The 20,359-nt window shown below is 43.7% G+C and overlaps 2 long non-coding RNA genes across 5 annotated transcripts in view; both read right to left on the minus strand.

Moving 5' to 3' along the window:
• Positions 1-2,893: 2,893 nt before the first annotated feature.
• Positions 2,894-6,347, minus strand: LOC120396075. The gene is made up of 2 exons (XR_005592963.1): positions 6,243-6,347; positions 2,894-3,782 (listed from the first exon to the last, which is right to left on the minus strand). It is a non-coding gene; the product is annotated as an uncharacterized LOC120396075 (long non-coding RNA).
• A 100-nt stretch (positions 6,348-6,447) lies between these two features.
• LOC120395465 overlaps positions 6,448-20,359 on the minus strand; it is a 96,118-nt gene continuing 82,206 nt past the window's right edge. For all 4 annotated transcript variants that reach the window (XR_005592643.1, XR_005592642.1, XR_005592645.1 and 1 more), the window contains 2 exons: positions 8,182-8,375; positions 6,448-6,672 (listed from right to left, as the gene is read on the minus strand). This is a non-coding gene — a long non-coding RNA (uncharacterized LOC120395465). The remainder of the gene's footprint in view (positions 6,673-8,181; positions 8,376-20,359) is intronic.

A 20,359-nucleotide genomic window follows, 5' to 3' on the forward strand; every position in this document is an offset into this window, starting at 1 on the left:
CAGAGTAGTAGCTGTGTTAGTCTGTATCCACAAAAAGAATAGGAATACTTGTGGCACCTTAGAGACTAACAAATTTATTGTAGCAGCTTATGATACAATAAATTTGTTAGTCTCTAAGGTGCCACAAGTACTCCTGCTCTTTTTACAATTCAAATATGTAAATCAAGTCATTCTGAAAACCAAGTTAAAAGTACTAGAAAGTCATTTCAGCAGACTGATATGATGACTGAAAATTTAGTGCAAGAGCCTCATAACACACCCAGCACCTAAACAAATACAGTAGGAATGAAAAGAGTTCTTGCAGGAAAAATCTTACATGAATTTTTTCCTTTATTGAAGGTCACAGAAGCTGTGGGAAATGGTGAATGATGTCTTAGGTAGAGGTGTGTAGAATTGTTCAAAGCCCGATTTTCAAATGCTGATGTCTAAGCTAGGAGGTCTCGTTTTGCATCTGGGTTTTCAAATTAGCACTTAGGAATTTGAAAAATATATTAAGTCCCTCAGTATTTCATGCACTGAGGAATAAATGAAAAGGCCAAAAAGAATGTAAGACATCCAAAGAAACAAGTTTGAGAACAGGACTCCTAGCCTCCAAACAGAGTGAAATCCAGTTGCATGGCTATTTTTGTGTCTGTGAATTGACGGCACTTGGCATGGTACAGCTAGAGACAGTGAAAGTTTCTCCACAGTATCCTCCAAAACATATAAATCTTTGCAACATCTTTACTATTCTAATCCTGGACCTTCCCTTTCTTCAGCACAGACTGCCAGTCACATCAATTTATGTGCTGTTGTGATGCAACTAAAAAACCCTCTATGTTTGTCAGCAGGTGTAAGAAATACAAGTATAAAATATAATCAGTCACATAGTCTTGCTCATACCTGCCCTACCCTGGATTGCAATCCACTCTTTGAGGAGCTGAATTTGTATCTCTGGTCTGCACAAAGATGGGGTTATTGCTATACAGCCAATAGACCACTCTGTTGGTGGCTAAATGGGACATTGTGACTGTCTGTTGTCCACAACTATCAATACAACAGTTCCTACATCCCCTCTTCATACAGCATCCTCACTCGCTACTCTGGCATACAGATGACCTGCAAAGGACGAAATGTCCAGAGGAGGTTGGGGTCAGAGAGGCAGGAAAAAAGACGTATTTGGCACCTGGCTCCCTACCGTGGAACTCATTTCCACAGATCCAAGTGACAGCGAAACTCACGACCTTCAGGACCAATTGAAAAAACTCAATTCTTCCATTTAGAGTTCCCATAACTAGAAAAAGAAGAAGGTCAGAGAAAGAGAGGAGGGGAAAAAGGAGAAGTAGGTGTATTTAAAGTCACTCTCTCCTGGAAGAAGGGAAGGATTTAAGTTAGACCACATCATTCTTCATAACCTTTCTAAATTTTGTTAGGCAGTCAGATGAAGAGCATGGTGTAAATTCACTCACACACACACACACACACACACATACACACACACAAATAAATCTATCTTAAGAAATCATCCAAGGGACCAAACACAAATATTTTGTCTCTTAAAGATGACTTCAACTATAGGTCAAAAAGAAATATATTGGAATTCTTGTGAATACTTTAATGAGTTTACTTAAAGACAGATGCTTGTCTATTAGAAGTAGCCTTGATTGTGTGTATATATAATTAATTGCTAAACACTTTCAGAACATGATGTGCTTCTGTTTGAAGTCAAGATTTATTCTAAGCCTTTGATATCTTTTCTTCTTTCCAAGCCCTTTCTCCCTTTGCTGAGGTAAGTAAACACCTTCAACAAAGGCCTCATCTAAAACAGAATGCTGTTTATAATTAGTTGTGACATGGCATGAGCTGCTTCAGAAGAGTTCAGATACATTATCTCCAAACACAACAGCATGCCTCCAAACTCGGCAAGTCTACCAGGAATGGGCAAAACATGAGCAATCCATAGTTTAGGTTCAGATTTGATAACTGTCCAAAAATTGAGATGTTTATCTGAACCTACCTCTTGAGTCTGCAAATCCTTATTAAAACAGGGACACCCAAGTTATCTCATCTAGCAGTGACAGTGTCAAGCAAGCACACAGCAAATTGCCTCAAGATCAGAGGCCTTGGTATAACCACAGACAATTTAGGAAGCTGATCTGTGGGCTGTCTGTCCATGAAATTCACTTCTTCACCCATGTGCATTTCTTTGTTCCTTCTTGCTCCATATTCTTCATAAGGAACTCAGATACTAAAGTGATGGGTCAAAGGTAGGTCTTGTAACAATAAGCGTGGGGATTACAAACAGCCAGATGACTGAACATCACGCTAATTCTCAAGTGCTGGAACCCATACGCAGCACAGAACACTAGGAAACCTTCCAGTGCCATCTCTGCTTCACGGTATCAGCAGAAATATGCAGCATTAATACACCTCAAAGGCTAAGACAATGGTCATTTATCAGCCTGGTGGCAACTTACAACATCAGACTGAAGTGGTGTTTTACACCATGTGTGAGCCAAGCAATCACTATACTTATATGCATAATGGTGTCTAAATAAATAACATGCACTCAAGCACAGATTTTGCTCTGGCAGCAGGTGTGGTATTGGAGACTGCACCTTTAAGGGCTGAGCTCCCCAGACAGAGAGTCTATGCAGAGCACCACAACGCTCTTGTTGTTAGGCACAGCCAACCACACAGAATAAAGTAGAGCTCTTGCAAGCACCTTAAGTACTGAGTGATCGCGGAGCACCATATGTAATCCAAAACTAAAAGAGATTAAGAAAATCCCGAGTGGAAGAATGGAGCCGTGCTGAAACTCTCTGGAAATGTGAAAGACTGGAGAAAGGTTACACAGCACTTCACTCTGCAATCAGTTGGTGCCAGGAAAAAGAAAGACATTCACAAGAGAGACTTACTAAAAGATTTTTAAAAATTATTAAAGCTAATGTTAAAAAAGAATAGAATACACAGGTTAAGAAATGAGGGTCTGTACATCTGGGTATAGTGCTTAGATTATCCACAAATACAAAGTTTGTTTTAAAAGTCATCCAGTACATATAGTACATAATCAGCAATAACCTAAATTTAGGTGAATAAATTTAACAATACAGTTCAGACATTAGCATCCACTTATTCGGGTACATTACTCATGAAAAGTTATACACAGAGTTGGTTGTGGAAAGAAAATATATGAATGAGTGAAGGTTGTCCCTCAGTAACTGAGAATTTAGGGTAGATTGTCTGTAAGAAAATACACTCCATCAGGGAAGTATTTCAGTGACTTTCCCGAATGCGCTTCTCATTGTCAATCCAGCTCATCCCTCCTGGTATTGCCAATGTCTGGCGATGTGTTCTAGGTAGATGTCCCTCGACCACCTGATGGCATCCAACACCATGAGTTGCTGCATCAGCCGAGCGTAGCGTTGACTGATTCCACATTATCTCAACAGTCGCTTGTTACTGGGGTCCCATGCGCCTACTACACCTAAACAGATAGGTGATTGCACATGTCAATTCTCTTTTTGCTAGACATGGCATTCCTGACATAGTAACCTCTAACGATTGGCCACAGTTCAGTAGGCATGTGTTTAAAGAGTTTGCAGTGAAGTGCAGGTTTAGACATGTAACAGCCAGTCTCTATTATCCTGAATCCAACAGGTTGGGGGGAAAGTGTGTCAAAATAATAACGCCCCTTCTGAAAAAGCCTCCAGAGTCACACTCCAAATTTACCATGGTTATATTACAGAATGGCACCAATGAAACACGGGATGTCCCCTGCTGATGGTTTCTTCAGCAGAAAACTGAAAACAAGAAATGTCAGAGTCACTGGGGACTTGCACATGTATAAAGAGACAGATCAGGCAAAACAAAACAAGAAACCAGTCTGATTTGGAGTCCCAAGAGCGCCCATCACTTCATGAAAATGATGCAGTGGGTCTCTATTATGGGAACTAAGGGTCATGAACAGCACTGATGTCACTAGGGGCTGCTCCATGATAGTATGAGCTTATAGTACAGCTGGACATCTACTACTGAGGAGAAGGCAATGCCTCCTCCAGGCCCCAGAGGAAGGGAGATAAGGGGAATTGATTCTGCAGCTTAGCCCAAGGAAGTCTTAGACAGGCAACAGCCACCACAAGTTGAGACAACAGAGTCCCAGAACATGGAACAACCAGAAGTGGACTTGCCACCTCCTGACACCAGTAGTGCTGATGTTTGGGGAGCCTGCAGGTCCAAGCAACAATCCAGGGCACCTTAAAGAATAACTGAACACTGTTAGCAAGTTTAGTTATCAGGTTGGTTATAAGTATTTGTAACTGTGTATTAGTTAATTGTATTTTTAAGTGTTACTGTTATTAAATGTTGGCTTAGAAGGGTGATATTGGGGACTGTGACTTTAAGGGCTGAGCTTCCCAGACACAGTCTGCTCTTGTTATGCACAGCCAGTTTGGAACAAGATACAGAATCAACCAGATCTCCTGAAAGCACCTTAAGCAGTGAGTGACCATTAAACACCACAGCAGGAGTGACTGGATGTCCTAATAAAAAGGTCTTTTCCATCCCTAACATGTGTGATTCAATGAACCATGCTTTGCACACTGCTTGAACTTGTTTAATAATGAATTCCTTCAGAGTAAACTTACTATTGAAAATGTTACTATGGCAATATTTTCCATTAAAAATTAGATTTCCTGGGAGATAGAGTTAGATAAGTGCCTTGCAGGGAAAATCAGAGAATCTCATTTGGAATTCAGATGGTGGAAAGGCCCTAGATGAATAAATTCTTAGAGAAATTCAACTTGTACTATTGACTTGACTTATGTTAGCTCCTATTTAAAATGCTATAACAAGGGTTGCTCTTGGTATCAATATACATTTTGCTGTTATACTGAAAGGGCATTATAGTCACGTGTGTCAGCATCGTTTAACATCTGGACTCAGAACAGCCTAAGCGATGCACATTCTGCCAGAGGCCAATTTTTCTTTCTTCTTTTTACGTTTGTGTGCAAGAAGTCATGCTGGGTGGTATTATATTAAAGCTAGCTCTTTCTTCCCACCATTGTGGTTAGACACTGGTTCACTCAGGACTGTAGCTACTCAGTGGAGGCAGGGCTGAGGGGAAGAGGCATCACATTGAGTGTTTGCTCCCAGGGCTCGTGAGCAACGGCACACGGCAGCAGCAGTGCATGTTGCATCACAGTGGGGCAGAGGGGTGGGGCGCCGGAGCCGTGCCCACTCCAATCTCCGTGGCCAGGGGTGGGCCCTGCTGCCCAGGAGCCGGTGGGCCAGGCCCGGGACTGGGAGCGCGGCCAGTGCTGCTGGGCCAGGCCTCAGTGGCGATGCTGGCGCTGGCCGAGGGGCCCGAGCTGCTGGACAGAATGCAGCCTGGCAAGCGGTTGCTGAACAGCTCCGGCCACGACCTGCTGCCCAGCCCCAGCCACTGGCTGCTGCTGCTGGCCCCGAGCACACTGCGCCCCCCAGCTGCCTAAACCAGACCCTGCGGGGCCAGGCGCCACCGGTGAGTAGAGCCCTGCGCAATTGTATCTGCATCCGATCCACTACCCAAAAAATGGTGCGTGGATTTGCAGGGCTCTCGTTATATTGTGTTTGCATTCATCTCTTCTGGAGAAGAGCACCGTAGCTGTTTAACATAATACTTCAATGCTACACAGCAGTCTCAGGCAAGAAGAATACTATAGCCAGTAGAGTATGCAAATTAGATCAGCAAAATGTAATCGTTCAAGCTGGAATTTGTCCAAGACAATGATCAAACTTCCATATGCTGAATTAAAATGCCCTGGAGACTTTGACTACAAAGGGTCAAAGACTTTAGTTTTAAATCTGATCCAAAAAGAGCGAACTCCAGCAGCTAATTTGATTCCAAAATCTGGGGCAGTACTGACTCAAAACAAAGCATCATCTCCTGTATCTTTCGAGGTCTCTCACCTAAACATTGGCCAAACTCAGCCCTGCATAACGTGTAAGTTAAAAGAGGCATGGCTATTAGTCTGCACATCCAGCTGGGAAAAAATACTAATAGAACTAAAGAAGACACTACTGCAATCACAGTGATATAAACCAGTTCTCAGTGAGGGTCTGCAGCTCCCGAGGGGGCCACAAGCTGGTTCAGGAGGGGTCTGTGAAGCAGGGCCAGCATTAGACTGGCTGTGCCCCAGGGCAGAAGGCCCCCCCCCCCCGCAAGGCTAAAGCCACACGAAGCAGAGGCTCTGAGCCCCACTACCCAGAGCCTCCTTCCTCACCTTCCGCTGGGCCCTGGAGTTTTTATAGCCTGTTGGACGGGAGGTCTTACAGAGTAAAAGTTGGAGAACTCCTGGTGTAGATTATGGTTTCCCAGCAACCAGAACTATACCCTGTGGTATATCAATAGCTCAGTGGTTTGAGCACTGGCCTCCTACACCCAGGGTTGTGAGTTCAACCTTATATCAAACCGAAAACACTCAGAAACCATGTTCATGAAGGAAGTGTATTGAGTTCTCTGTGCCAATCCACAGAGGCCATGAGTTGTTACAGCCCTCAGCAACAGAGCCTTGGTTCTTTATCTCGAGCTACAGCTGCTCATGCTTCCAGTTCTGGATGTCCCCGATTCATCCCTGGTGTGTCGGCCAAGAGGGCAGCTTTGGGGGGTTATTTTCCTGAGCCATTAGTTTAGAGCCTCCTGAGCGGTGTCTTCTTCCAATCCAATTCAAAGCAATGGAAACAAAGAAGAAAGTTTAACACCTGTAAGCTAAAGCTACACAAATTCACACAAGGAAAAAAAATTGCACTAATGTTTTAAACAGTGAGCGTAATCAACCATTCAAACAATTTACTAGGGATGTGGTGGATTCTCCAGCATTAGATGTCTTTAAATCAAGAGTGGATATTTTTCTAAAAGCTATGTGTTTTCTCAACCAGAATTTGTGTGTTAGATGCAGGAATTACTTAATGAAAGTTTATGGCCGGTATTACACAGGTCAGACTAGATCAGCATTTCTCAACCAGGGGTCCGCAAAGCAGAGTTGGCATTAGACTGGCTGGGGCCCAGGGCAGAAATCTCAGAGTCCGAAGCCCCAGTGCCCTGCAGGACAGAAGCCATGAGTCCCCCCACACCCGCAGGGCTAAAGCCCCAAGCACGGAGCCTCAGCATCCCAAAGGGCAGAAGCCCTAAATCCTCCCCTACCCGTGGGGCTAAAGCCTGCCACTCCGCAGGGCAGAAGCCCCGAGCCCCCGCCTGGCAGCTGAAGCCAGGAGTCCTGAGCCCACCCACCCCCCAGCTGAAGGGTAGGATTAAAATTCAAAATGGTCTGGACAAGCTGGAGAAATGGTCTGAAAAAAATAGGATGAAATTCAATAAGAACAAATGCAAATCACTCCACTTAGGAAGGAACAATCCGTTTTGCTCATACAAAATGGGAAATGACTACCTAGGAAGGAGCACTGCAGAAAGGGATCTGGGGGTTGTAGAGGATCACAAGCTAAAGAGGAGTCAATAGTGTAACACTGTTGCAAAATAAGCAAACATCATTCTGGGATGTATTAGCAGGAGTGTTGTAAGCAAGACACGAGAAGTAATTCTTCTGCTCTACTCCATGCTGATGAGGCCTCAACTGGAGTATTGTGTCCAGTTCTGGGCGCCACATTTCAGGAAAGATGTGGACAAATTGGAGAAAGTGCAGAGAAGAGCAACAAAAATGATTAAAGGGAACTAACCTATCCCGACTCGTCCTGAGGGGATAGGAGAGCTGGTAGTACACCCAGATCATAGAACTCCAGTGTCAGGCCCTAAAAGCAGAGTCCGCAGTGTGTATTTAACCCCAACCTCCTCCCTGAGGTTCTTCCCCCATCCCAACCCTCCATTATATGCATTGTGTATCCCACTGGAAGGTTTCCAAACACAAATCCTAGAACAGAGTGGTCTGGCCTAGGAAGAGTCCCCTGACAAGTCGTAGTGAGCTAGTATGCCTCTTTACATATACTCTGTAAACTTCAGCTCTTAACCAAAGGTGAAGTTTAGAAAGTAAGGAGCCTTTAAGGAAACCAGAATTATCTGCAGTCCACTGCATCTCAATGGACAGCACAACACTGCATGTCTCCCTCTAGCAAATAAACCATGGCAAAGGCTGGGTATTCAAAATATTTCACAATCAGCTGCTGTGATCTGACAGAGCTCCACCCAGAAATCAGAATCTTCAGCCTTACCATTAGATAGAGAATGACCAGGTGAGGCTTGACCCTGAAGTTTTGCTTCATTGGTAGAAACACTTTCAAAGCAGTCTTCAAACGCTGTTGCAAAGGTACAGGTGAGCACTTGGTCTGTTACCCAGGGTTTTCAGAGCAGTGGTAACTTAACTGTTTCATTCCAGGAGGTGTCAATGGGAACACAGAAATTCTGTCTAATGAAAGATTAATACAAGTAAGCGTGCTCTTATCTAAAAACAACAATTTATTAGATTTAAGCACACAGAGACATAATCAATAGGTTTAGTAGTAGAGGGGTAGCCGTGTTAGTCTGTATCCACAAAAACAACGAGGGGTCTTAAAGACTAACAGATTTATTTGGGCATAAACTTTCGTGGCTTATGCCCAAATATATCTGTTAATCTTTAAGGTGCCACTGGAGTCCTCGTTGTTTCAATAGGTTTAGAACATCTCAAATAATTACCTAGAATCTGGAATGTTATTGAGTAATTTACAGCAGGCCCATGATGGCCTGTCACTTCCACACCAGGGCGTAAGGTGTCAGGAAAAAAGTCTTTCAGAATAGCTTCAGCGGATTGCTCCAAATTATGCTCTATTATCTAGTCTTTTGATTACACTTGAATAATAGGAAAATTACATTAAATAGGCCAGATGAATGGCTGGACCTTGAGTCCTATACTGTAGAAGATGATGGGCTGAGGTTATTTTCTTTTCTGGGAGATATATCTCTATATACACACTGTATATATGAAACACACAATAAGTTTACGTTTAATGAGGGGGAAGTACTGGGTTTTTAACTCACAGTAGCAGAATCCGGGATGTCACCAAGAATCAGCCTCTCTGATTTCAGTGGCTGTCTTTGCATCATTTTGGTCAATGCCCTTAAAAAATGACACCCTCCTTACCTGCATCATTAAGAAAACTTCACCAAAGTAACATGCACATGCAAAAAAGTTCTTGACCTTCCATGCAAATGTAAAATATAGCATCACAGAGTGAAAAATGTGCTGATCTGCCTACTATTAAGCGGAGTGAAAGAAAGCACAGGGCACATCTCTGCATAGTCTAGAAATACCTTTAGAAGATATAGGGCCAAATGCAGCACAGGCCTGTACGTTCCCACTAAAGTTGATGGAGTTGTGCCTCCATACTTACACCGGATCTGAATGTGCTCCATAGATCATAACAATAGATTATGTTCCTGTACATTTTTGGCTATCAGACTGGAAAGATAACTAAATACAGCTGACTCTAGTGCTGACTGGCCAGCAGTAAACTGAGATAAATTCATATTATATTATGATATTAGTGCTTCCCTTTTTCTGTAGATGGAAAAGAACTATGGCCATTTAAGACTTCTTTGATATATTCCCATCTTCCTTTTAGTTATCCTGAAGATATAAGGCCAGATTCTCTCCTACAATTAGACCCTTTTGTGCCATTCAGGTGACATGAAGCAACCAGATTCTGGCTATATTTGACCAGTTGATCATTCTCCTTACAGGGGAAGATCTCAGCTAGCATAAAGTCCGCATAGACAGTGCCTATGGCCAGGGGCGGCTCTACCTTTTTGGCCGCCCCAAGCAGTCATGCGGGAGGCGCGGAGCAGTGGACCTCGGGCATGACTGCAGAGGACCGCTGGTCCCGCGTGGCTCGGCTGGACCTCCGCGCCGCGCGGACGCGCGGCGGTCCGGCGGCCCCAGCGCGGGACGGGACCCCCCCTCGCAGTCATGCCTGCGGCAGGTCCAGTCGTCCCAGGCGCGGCCCAGCCTTTTGCCGCCCTAGGCACCAGCTTGTTTTGCTGGTGCCTAGAGCCGCCCCTGCCTATGGCACACCTTCCCCCACTGCCAATCACAATATAGGAGGCATCAGTTGGAGAGATGTGGCCAGAGCACTAATGCTCTCTGTCACTTCTTAGCTGATAGAGCATCCCTTGAGGATTTCTGGCAGCTGGCAGGAGTCAGAGCAGCCCATGAGGCTGCTTTAAATTATGCCGAGGCTAGAGTTTGAGCTGTGGAAGGTGGAGAATAAGGGAGCTAGAGCCAGTTTCAACAGCTCTCCCTTCCACTTCTCCTGCACTGAACAGATATCAGCATGAGAGAAATTAGCCCATCATTCTGATTAGGTATTTTCTGAAAGTACGATTTATTTGCCCAATTAACACTGGATGCATTTGTATGAATACTTTGCCAGAGCGAGTTCAACAGTAAAAATGTGAAGGCTCTCAGATATTAGGACGATGAATATGGTATAAACAGATAAATAATATTCTATTGATGCAGGGGACCTGCATTCACCACTATCTCAGTTACTAGCAACCAAAATCAAGAAAAGAGATGAAGAAAGTAAACATTTTAAAAATATATAATAATAGATCTTCATACATACAATGTAATTACTGTTGTACTTTTCAATGTCATTCCAGGACTCTCTTCTGTTTAAAAAACATAGATTCCAGTAAACTTTAAAAACAGTGAACAAACTCATAGCAATATAAAGAGATTGCGGGGAGCATCCTTAGGTTGGGCAATTTTTTTTCCTTGCAAATTCTCATTGTGGACACCAATTGACTGATGGGTCCCTTTCAAGCCAAGATTTCCAGATGTGACTAGCAACTGGGGATGACTCAATTTCTGGGTGCGCAGCCAAGTTTCAGATTGGGCCACTACACAGGGGTACAATACCCTGATACCTCTCTGCAGCAGCTATCATGTTCTCCAGAACCACAGTTTTCATGTTAAATGAAAAAAAGTCTCTAGCTATTATGGTTGTGAAGAAAATTTCAGAAATGTGAACTGATGTAATTGATGCAACCCTGTCTACAGGAGTCTGCAGAGAGCCTGGAACAAACAGCTCTGAGAGCTGTGAACTACTTTATTCTTCTCAGTGAGAGGTTAACTCGGATGCCTAGTGATTAGATTTTAAATGTCATCATGGTTAACTATTGCATTCCTCGTGTTAGAAAGGAGAAGGAAGATCACAGATCTGCACACAACTTACTGTGAACAGCATCTTGTTTTGGTGCCAGAGGAGGGTGGCATTTAGAAGATAACACCATTTTTCCCCTCAGTCAAGCTGACAATACCACAATGCCTAGCAGACCTTGAGTCCAGCAGAGCTCAGAAAGCACACATCACCATAGTTTGAACATCTGCACAATCTACCCTGAGAAATGTAAAGGGCTAAGGAATAGTGATAGAGGGACCGATGGGAATGAAGATATGGGGGTAGACATTACGGTATCTGAGGTAGAAGCCAAACTTGAACAACTTAACGGAAGTAAATCGGGGGGCCCGGATAATCTTCATCCTAGAATATTAAGGGAATTGGCGAGTGATATTGCTAGCCCATTAGCGATAATTTTTAATAAGTCTCTAAATTCGGGGGTTGTACCGTTTGACTGGAGATTAGCTAATGTAGTTCCTATATTCAAGAAGGGGAAAAAAAGTGACCCGGGTAACTACAGGCCTGTTAGTTTAACATCTGTAGTATGCAAAGTCATGGAAAAAATCTTAAAAGAGAGAGTGGTTCCGGAGCATGAGGCCGATGGCAACTGGGATAGATTACAGCATGGATTTACGAAAGGTAGATCGTGCCAAACCAACCTGATCTCCTTCTTTGAGAAAGTAACAGATTTTTTAGACAAGGGAAACGCGGTGGATCTAATATATCTGGATTTCAGTAAGGCGTTTGATACGGTACCGCATGAAGAATTACTGGTTAAATTGGAAAAGATGGGGATCGAAATGAAAATCCAGAGGTGGATAAGGAGCTGGTTAAAGGGAGACTTCAGAGGGTAGTATTGAAGGGGGAACTGTCAGGTTGGAGGGGGGTTACCAGTGGAGTTCCTCAAGGTTCGGTTTTGGGTCCGATTTTATTTAATCTATTTATTGCTGACCTGGGAACCAAGAGTAGGAGTGGGCTGATAAAGTTTGCGGATGACACCAAGTTGGGAGGTATTGCCAATTCGGAAAAGGATCGGGATATCCTCCAGGGAGATTTGGATGACCTTGTAAACTGGAGTATTAGTAACAGGATGAAATTCAATAGTGAGAAGTGTAAGGTTATGCATTTAGGGATGACTAACAAGAATTTTAGTTATAAGCTGGGGACGCACCAGTTGGAAGTAACGGAGGAGGAGAAGGACCTAGGAGTCCTGGTTGATCGTAGGATGACTATGAGTAGGCAATGTGATGTGGCTGTTAAAAAGCTAATGCGGTCTTGGGATGCATTAGGCGAGGTATTTCTAGTAGGGATAAGGAGGTGCTAGTCCCGTTATATAAGGCGTTGGTGAGACCTCATTTGGAGTATTGTGTGCAGTTTTGGTCTCCCATGTTTAAGAAGGATGAATTCAAACTGGAGCAGGTACAAAGAAGGGCCACTAGAATGATCCGAGGAATGGAAGGCCTGTCGTATGAAAGGAGACTTGAGGAGCTCGGTTTGTTTTCCTTAACCAAAAGAAGGATAAGAGGAGATATGATTGCACTCTTTAAATATATCAGAGGGATAAATACCAGGGAAGGAGAGGAATTATTTCAGCTCAGTGCTAATGTGGACACGAGGACAAACGGATATAAATTGTCAGTCAGGAAATTCAGGCTTGAAATTAGACGAAGGTTTCTAACCATCAGGGAGTGCAATACTGGAACAGCCTACCGAGGAAACAGTGGGGGCGAAGGACCTCCACGACTTTAAGATTAAGCTAGATAAGTTTATGGAGGAGATGGTATGATAGGATAACGGGCTTAGTCAATAGGTCAATTAAGTGCCACACTGGTAAATAGTACAATGGGTCAATGATATGATATAACCTTTTTCCAGAGGGTATGGCTGGAGAGTCTTGCCCGCATGCTCGGGGTTCAGCTGACCGCCATATTTGGGGTCGGGAAGGAATTTTCCTCCAGGGAAGATTGGCAGTGGCCCTGGAGGTTTTTCGCCTTCCTCCAAAGCATGGGGCAGGGGTCGCTTGCTAAAGGAGTGGGTGGATCGGCTTATGTGGCCTGCATCTAGCAGGAGGTCAGACTAGATGATCATAATGGTCCCTTCTGATCTTGAATTCTATGATTCTATGATTCTATGAAATGTCTCATTTTAGTGACTCACTTATTTTGTGAGCGGAGCTTAGAAAAGTACCACCACCTTCCTTGTCCCCTCTCTCAGTTTGACTTCTGCTTGAAAGACCTTAAAGACAAAAGATTTTCAGAGGGTGAGTGCGGAACACCTTCTGTTCCTATTGATTTCAGTAGGAATAAATAGGGGTTATAGGTGCCCAGAACCTTGCAAGATTAGGCCCATTGACAGTGTAACTCACGAGAAACAAGTGTTAAGTACATTCAGCAGAATACTAAACAGAAAAGAATAGCTGGAGCTTCCTCATTATGAACCCATTTACAAATTCATTTGTTCTACCGATTTTATAAACTGAACCACAGAATGACATTTCTGAATGTTTAAGACTGAGAGAAGGATGTATATAAATATATTTCACAGACATAAAAAATACCCCCCACACGGGGATTTCAGGTCTTCCCAGGACAAGTAAAACAAATTAAACTATATATTTCAAGTATCAGGTTTCTTTCTCTTTCCCAGCAGCTCTTTGCTATCTCCTGTTAAACATGCCTATTTGGATTAGCTTAGATATTACTAGAAATTGAAAGGCAAAGGCCAGGCATCCTACTGTGTTACTTGAAACCAGTGTTGAAGGCCTCAAACTGTGATATAGAGTGAACTGTCGATCTCCTAAATATCCCATAAATTCTCCCAACCATTTAACCTGGGATGGGAGATTATCTATTTTTCTGCTTGAAATCATTCCTTCACTTTCCCCTCTTCATGCTGGATAGCTCAGCTAGTTTGATAACAATAGGAGTTCCAGCTCTCTCTTTTCCCCAGTATTATAAGCACAACTCTGGTCATTATTTGTCAAAATAACAGGGCTTCCCATCCATCTTGCCATTTCTTCCATGCAAATTCTCTGGCTTCTTCAATGTACACACTTTTCTCAAAGAAAAACTATTTAAGGGAGTAGGGAAAGGGGGTTGTAACAATGTTCACACTTCTGGGGATGCTGCATGGATGTAACCTCTAGAAACGCCAAACTGAATGTTGCAATGGCCTCTTCCGAGGAAGCATTCAGAAAGCGTTCAAGGGTCACAAGTGAGACATCAATTCGTTTGTCACAGCTTTGTTTTACAATAATCGTATTGATTTATAAAAATGCCCATAAATTCGTGATTAAGAACATTTGATATTGGAAAAACTGTCATGGCCTTTCAAACTACATGGTAACCCCATAATCGCCCTCCTCAGACACGAACCTAAGAGAAAAGATGGGCCTCATTCCATACCCTGAAGGCTACTCTAGTTCTTCAAGTCCAGTGTGGGAGGCAAGGTCCAGAGCCAAGGGCTGTCTCTAGAGAATACCCAGGCTCCTGCCCCACTCTTACAGATCCAGAGACTAGATCTGCCCTGGTGGCATACAGAAAAAGATGAAGTCTTTCCAGTAGCCAGGATCCCAGGCACAGATCAGCCATCACTTTGAATCTCAGCCAGAAGGAAACGGCAAGCCAAGGTACTTTGGAGAATTGCAATAGGCTCCTTGTAGTTCATTTACAAAGCCAGTCACATTCTACACTAATTTCTGAGTAACCTTCAAGGTTAGCCCCATGCAGAGCGCATTGTGATGCTCTAAACTGGAAGTAACAAAGGACCATATGAGACAGCAATGATTGTAATTGTCTTATAAAGCACAGATGTTCGACTCATCCCTAAGCCTGGATGATCAGGCTGCGTCAGTGGGGAAAAAAGCCTTTGACCATCTGCAGCTTGTTAGGAAACTCTGTCCCTTCCTCCCAGCTGAGGATCGTGCCGTGCATTCATCAGCTCTAGGACAAGATCACTGTACGTTGGTATGTGGATGCAATTGGGGCTTTAGGACTTTTACAGAAGAGAAGTGCAACTGAACCTGCTCAGTAGTCAACTGAGACTTGAGCCTCACACCACACCCTCTGTAGGCTTCCCTCGGTGTCACCTCTGACTTGAGCTTCAGCTAATTCACCCTCAGTCAAGTCCCAACCTCAGCCACACCCTGTCCCCTGTCTATAATCCTGTGACAGACAAAATAACCAGCTAGAGCCGTCAGTCTCGATGGTTCTAAAAAAGGGGAACTGATTTAAGGAGGAAAACAGAAAGTAGAAATAAAACCATTATGACCAGGCTGCCTGACCGCTCTGCAAGTGTGCAAGGGGCCAGGGGGAGAAATCTCACTATTCTCACGATCGGGCACAATTGCAATCCTTGTACTTCCCTGTGTTGTAACTATTGGTAAAATAGCAGCAATGTTTGGTTAAAAGTAACTGGAGCAGACTAAACCCTTTCCTTTTCCTATCAGAGAAACTAAACTGATTCCCCTAATCCCACCTCAATCATAGAAATGAGAAGCAGCCCTGCATCTCATACACGTCCCTTCTGTCTCCACAAAGTAAGGCCAACTTCCATTAATGTTGCTAGGATAATTTATATTCCCTTCTGTTGTGATGTGTATACAATAGTTATCATATTTCTGGTCCCTAATCCAGGACCTCTATGGGCTTTTGATTGCAGACATATGCTAATCCATTAATTTTGGTATCTTCCAAGACTATTGGCTTTCCACCCCACCCATACTTCAAAAGGCTTTGACAGCATACAGTTCCCATGGCGTCACTGATAGGAACACGCACACACCCCAGTAACCAAGTTATTTCTGAACAACTCCTCATTCACCAAGAGTTTTTTATTCTAAGTCAGATGTGTTTTGACTGCATATTTCAGCAGTTTGTTTTCTAACCGCAGCCGGGAAATTGACTCCTCCTTTACTAACCAGAATGACATAAGGACCTCAGAATTAATGGACATGCAAATACTTAGCTGCAGAAGAGGAGGTAACTCTGGTGGTTTTGACAAGTTCTGGATTGTGGACGTCCATGGCTTTATCTGAACACAGCCGTGACTAGCTGGAAATGGGTGTAACTGTTCTGCTGCTGACCCCTAAAGGGTATGTCTTCACCACAGAGTTAGCCTGGGTGTTGCCTCTAATCCCCCACTTGTCCACCTACACAACCCTCTCTCCTGAGTTCAGTGGTGCTTTCAGGCCCCTGGTATGGCAGGGGATGTGGGTTAGAGCCCAGGTTCCAATTTCATTTGGGCTGGTAACCTGCCCACTTTGCAGTGAGGACACAGGCTAAATCACTCAAGTGCTGATTATTCGCCAATGCTTTCCTACAATTCTCCCTATGTGCCTGGACACAGAAGTTCTTCCACAATTCACTGGGAAAGAATCATAGGGCTCAGCTGGCTGCAGCACAAAGAACCATGGGATATGCCCCCAGAAATCCTAGTGACACACCCAGGGGAGTGCAGAGTGGCTACTCACACCTCAGCTAGGCTAACATTGAGCTAGCTAACCCCAGGTGCCAATCACCAGCCTAATTCTGCAGTGAAGACCTACCCTAAATGTAGACAAGGATATGCAGAGGTTCACGCTGATGAAGCTAATCAAGGTTCGGTTCTCCCTGTAATCAGGATCAATCCCAATTAGCTCAATCAGTGCAAGCATTTAGGGATCAGCACCAGTGCAGCTACATGGGTGAGTGGCTACCACAGACAGAGTCAGGGCTATTCCCTAGTGTGACACTGTATGGAATCTGGGAGACACTTTATGACATTGTTGACACCAATATTATAAAATTACAAGGAATCTGACCGGGTATGCCATGTGAGGTATCTGCAAAAATGTTACAATTTGCCAAGTATGACAATCTTGTTTATATGTTTGTATCACCTTTGTATTATGAGTTATAGAGATGTAGGGTATGTATGTATTTCAAACTTGTGCTGTGCATCTGGGTCACATCCCCAGACATATTGGCATCAGCACTGCCTAGCCTGCTTAATGGCCCATCAAGGGACATCAACTGTACAATGAACCCATTGAAAGGATCAGAGACTACACCTTATGACTCAGCGAGGCATGCCTATGGACAGAACTCTAAGGTTCCCTGTGCTGGGCAGCTTCTGTTTGGAACAAAGGAAACACAAGCTGCATGGCAAAAAACTATAAAAGGCAGCTGCATCCTCTCCATTTTGTCTTCAGTCCTGCTTCTTACCTCTGGAGGAACTCTGATACAAACTGAAGCTCTCAACAAAAGACTGAATGACCCATCCAAGCTGTGGATGTATTCCAGAGGGACTTTCAAGCCAGCAAACTCACCAATACTGCTAGGAACCTGATATATGGATTTTGAAGTCTTTGAATGTATGTGACTGTTTTACCATCTCTTCTTCTTTCTTTAGAATCACAGAATCATAAAATATTAGGGTTGAAAGAGACCTCAGGAGGCATCTAGTCCAATCCCCTGCTCAAAGCAGGACCAACACCAACTAAATCATTGCAGCCAAGGTTTATAATAAACCTTTTGTTTTAGACACTAAAGAATTGGCTAGCGGCATGGTATTTTGGGTAAGATCCAACCTAATATTGGCCTAGTAATGTGTCTGGCCCTTTGGGGTTCAGAAGAACATTTTGTATAGAGAGCAGAGTTTCAAAATAGCTTCTTACTGTATGGACCTAGATGCTGTTTGGGAAGCAGAGAATTGGAATGCAATAAGGGAGCTGTGTGATTTATTTTTTAATTTTTTTTTTAAATTTGCTTCTTGATAACTAGTGTGGGGCTCAGAAGCACAGTTTGTGACTGGTTGGGGAGTTTAACTTCAATGTTACCCACCAGTCTTGGGAGTATTTGCTTGGGTTTTTAAAAACAGGCTAGACAAACACCTGTCAGGGATGGACTAGGTATACTTAATCCAACCTCAGTTCAGGAGGGATGGACTGAATGACCTCTTGAGGGCCTCTCCAGGCCTACATTTCTATGATTCTAGAACATCTAGAAAAAGCTCACTGCCCTCTTTCTTGTCTCTAAGTGCTCCCACCTCAAGTGCACCCACTTTGCCCTTATGGGTCTCAGAGGAGAAGCTTGCAGTTCTTCCACTCTTAGAACAGGTCTCAGGCTCACTAACTCATGTGTACCAATCACTTATCACTCTGCTGGCAAACACCTGCATTTCTTCCTTTTGGGACCCTATGATCAATTATATTGGCTAGAGCTGGTTGGGAATTTTCCACTGAAATGATATTTCAACAGAAAATGCAGTTGCTCCCACACGCAAAAAAAAAAAATCAACCTATTGCTGGGAAAACCCAAGTACAATATTTTGTTTCAGGTCAGCTTGATGCAAATTGAAATCATTTGGTTTGTTGAACTGACCCAAAATGCTTTTTTTCCCCTGCTCCCCCAGCCCCTTTTCAGCAAAGTTCCTGATGGGCTCCCCAAGAGAAAGAGACTATATGATTCACTGCAGTGACAAGCTCTGGTTTGTCCCATTGGTTTGGAGGGACATGGGGTTGTAGGAGTGTGGAGAGGAGTGCCACACCCAGCAGCCATCCCCATTCTCCCCTCGCCTGTCCCCTCTCTGAACCTCCAGATAGGGAAACCTGTGGAGGGGCTCAGAGGAGGGAAATGGGAGCAGAGCCAGCCCTCTCCCCTTCCATGTCTCTATTGGCCAAATCCATGGGACTCTGCTCACCTCTGCTGTTATTCTTCTGGAGGGCTTCACTGCAGAGCAGAGGCAGTGGAAGTCTGAACCCACCCCAGTGAACTCAGGGAGAGCTTGGCCACCAATTTCAGTGGGCGTAGAAGCAAGCTCTTGCTGAAGAGCAGCTGAAAGCACTATCCAAGGCCTTCTCAGCATCCTTACCTACACTTCACTCCTAAATTGTGCCAGCCACAGAGCCAGTAAATGGGAGTGAATTCCTCAGGCACTTCTCTTTAGAGTTCAGCACGGAGGGAACATGTAGAATGCTGGCTGAAGGTGCAAAGCTAGGGCCCTATCCTCAAATTGTGGAAACTGGTGTAGCTCCATTGACAATGGAGTTATTCTGACTGACACCAGAATTCACTTTTTAAAAGTGAGTGGGCATTTGGGATAGAAATCCAAGCACACTTTTGTGTTTGGTCGTTATGCACCTTGAATCAGAAGGGAAAACACTCCTGCGATCTAAACGCCTCAAGAATGCCAGAGGCAAGTGCCGTTACATTTCTCTTTTTTACAATTATTAATGAAGAATATTCATTATTCTGGATACCCTAGAAGCCCTTTCTCAGAGATCACCAACTAAGCCAGACATTTATTTTGTCTGACCTAAGAGCAATTCTGTGTTCTTCAGCCTTTTCAAAGAGAAGCTGTTTTGTGTTTGCAATCTAAACTCACACACCATAATACTTCTTTTCATTGTATGTCCATGAAAAAAGGAAAACATCATTTCAGTCACTCCACATTAATCTGCATTTATTCAGTACAGGGTCCAGAAAGTGAAAAATTGATGCCCGCATGAACCAGGTTTAAAATTCAATGCTGGTGCATTCACAAGAGGATGTTACTAGTACCAGTGAGAATTCGGAAACCCATCTGCTTAAAGCACAGTAATTTATTTGAGAAAGAATCACACAAGTAGTTATGGTTACACAGTACACGTCTTTTCCTATAAGCCTTAACTCCCCAAGCATAAACCCTCAGTAACTATGTTGGCCTTACACAGTATCCTGAGTAGCAAACAAGGCAGATATATCTACCAATTCTAGATGTAGACTTCTTTTCTTCTCTTCTTTCCCCTTTTAGGCACTGGGTCTGTTAAATGTTCCATCTCACGGTCTTGAACCTCTTCAGATGTTAATTGGGGAACTCAATTAATTTACTTTGTTTAGCATTTATAACTTTTGTTCTCAAATGAGTCACATGTCCCAGAAATATGCCTTGAGGGCGTTCATTACTGGTATACTCTAATATTTTGGAAGAAGGGGCTGCAGAACAGACCCAGACCGAAGCTCAATCAACATTTACCCTGTTATCAATTATTCACTTAAGCTCTTAGCATGATGTCATCCAGAAAGGGTCATTTTGACCCATGTCAGCTCACACCAAGCCCACTGATTGCACAGAATCACAGAAGAATCATAAAAAATTAGGGTTGGAAGAGACCTCAGGAGGTCATCTAGTCCAACCCCTTGCTCAAAGCAGGACCAATCCCCAACCAAATCATCCCAGCCAGGACTTTGTCAAGCCGGGCCTTAAAAGC

Source organism: Mauremys reevesii, linkage group 1 (assembly GCF_016161935.1).
Source record: "Mauremys reevesii isolate NIE-2019 linkage group 1, ASM1616193v1, whole genome shotgun sequence".
Lineage (NCBI taxonomy): Eukaryota > Metazoa > Chordata > Testudines > Geoemydidae > Mauremys > Mauremys reevesii.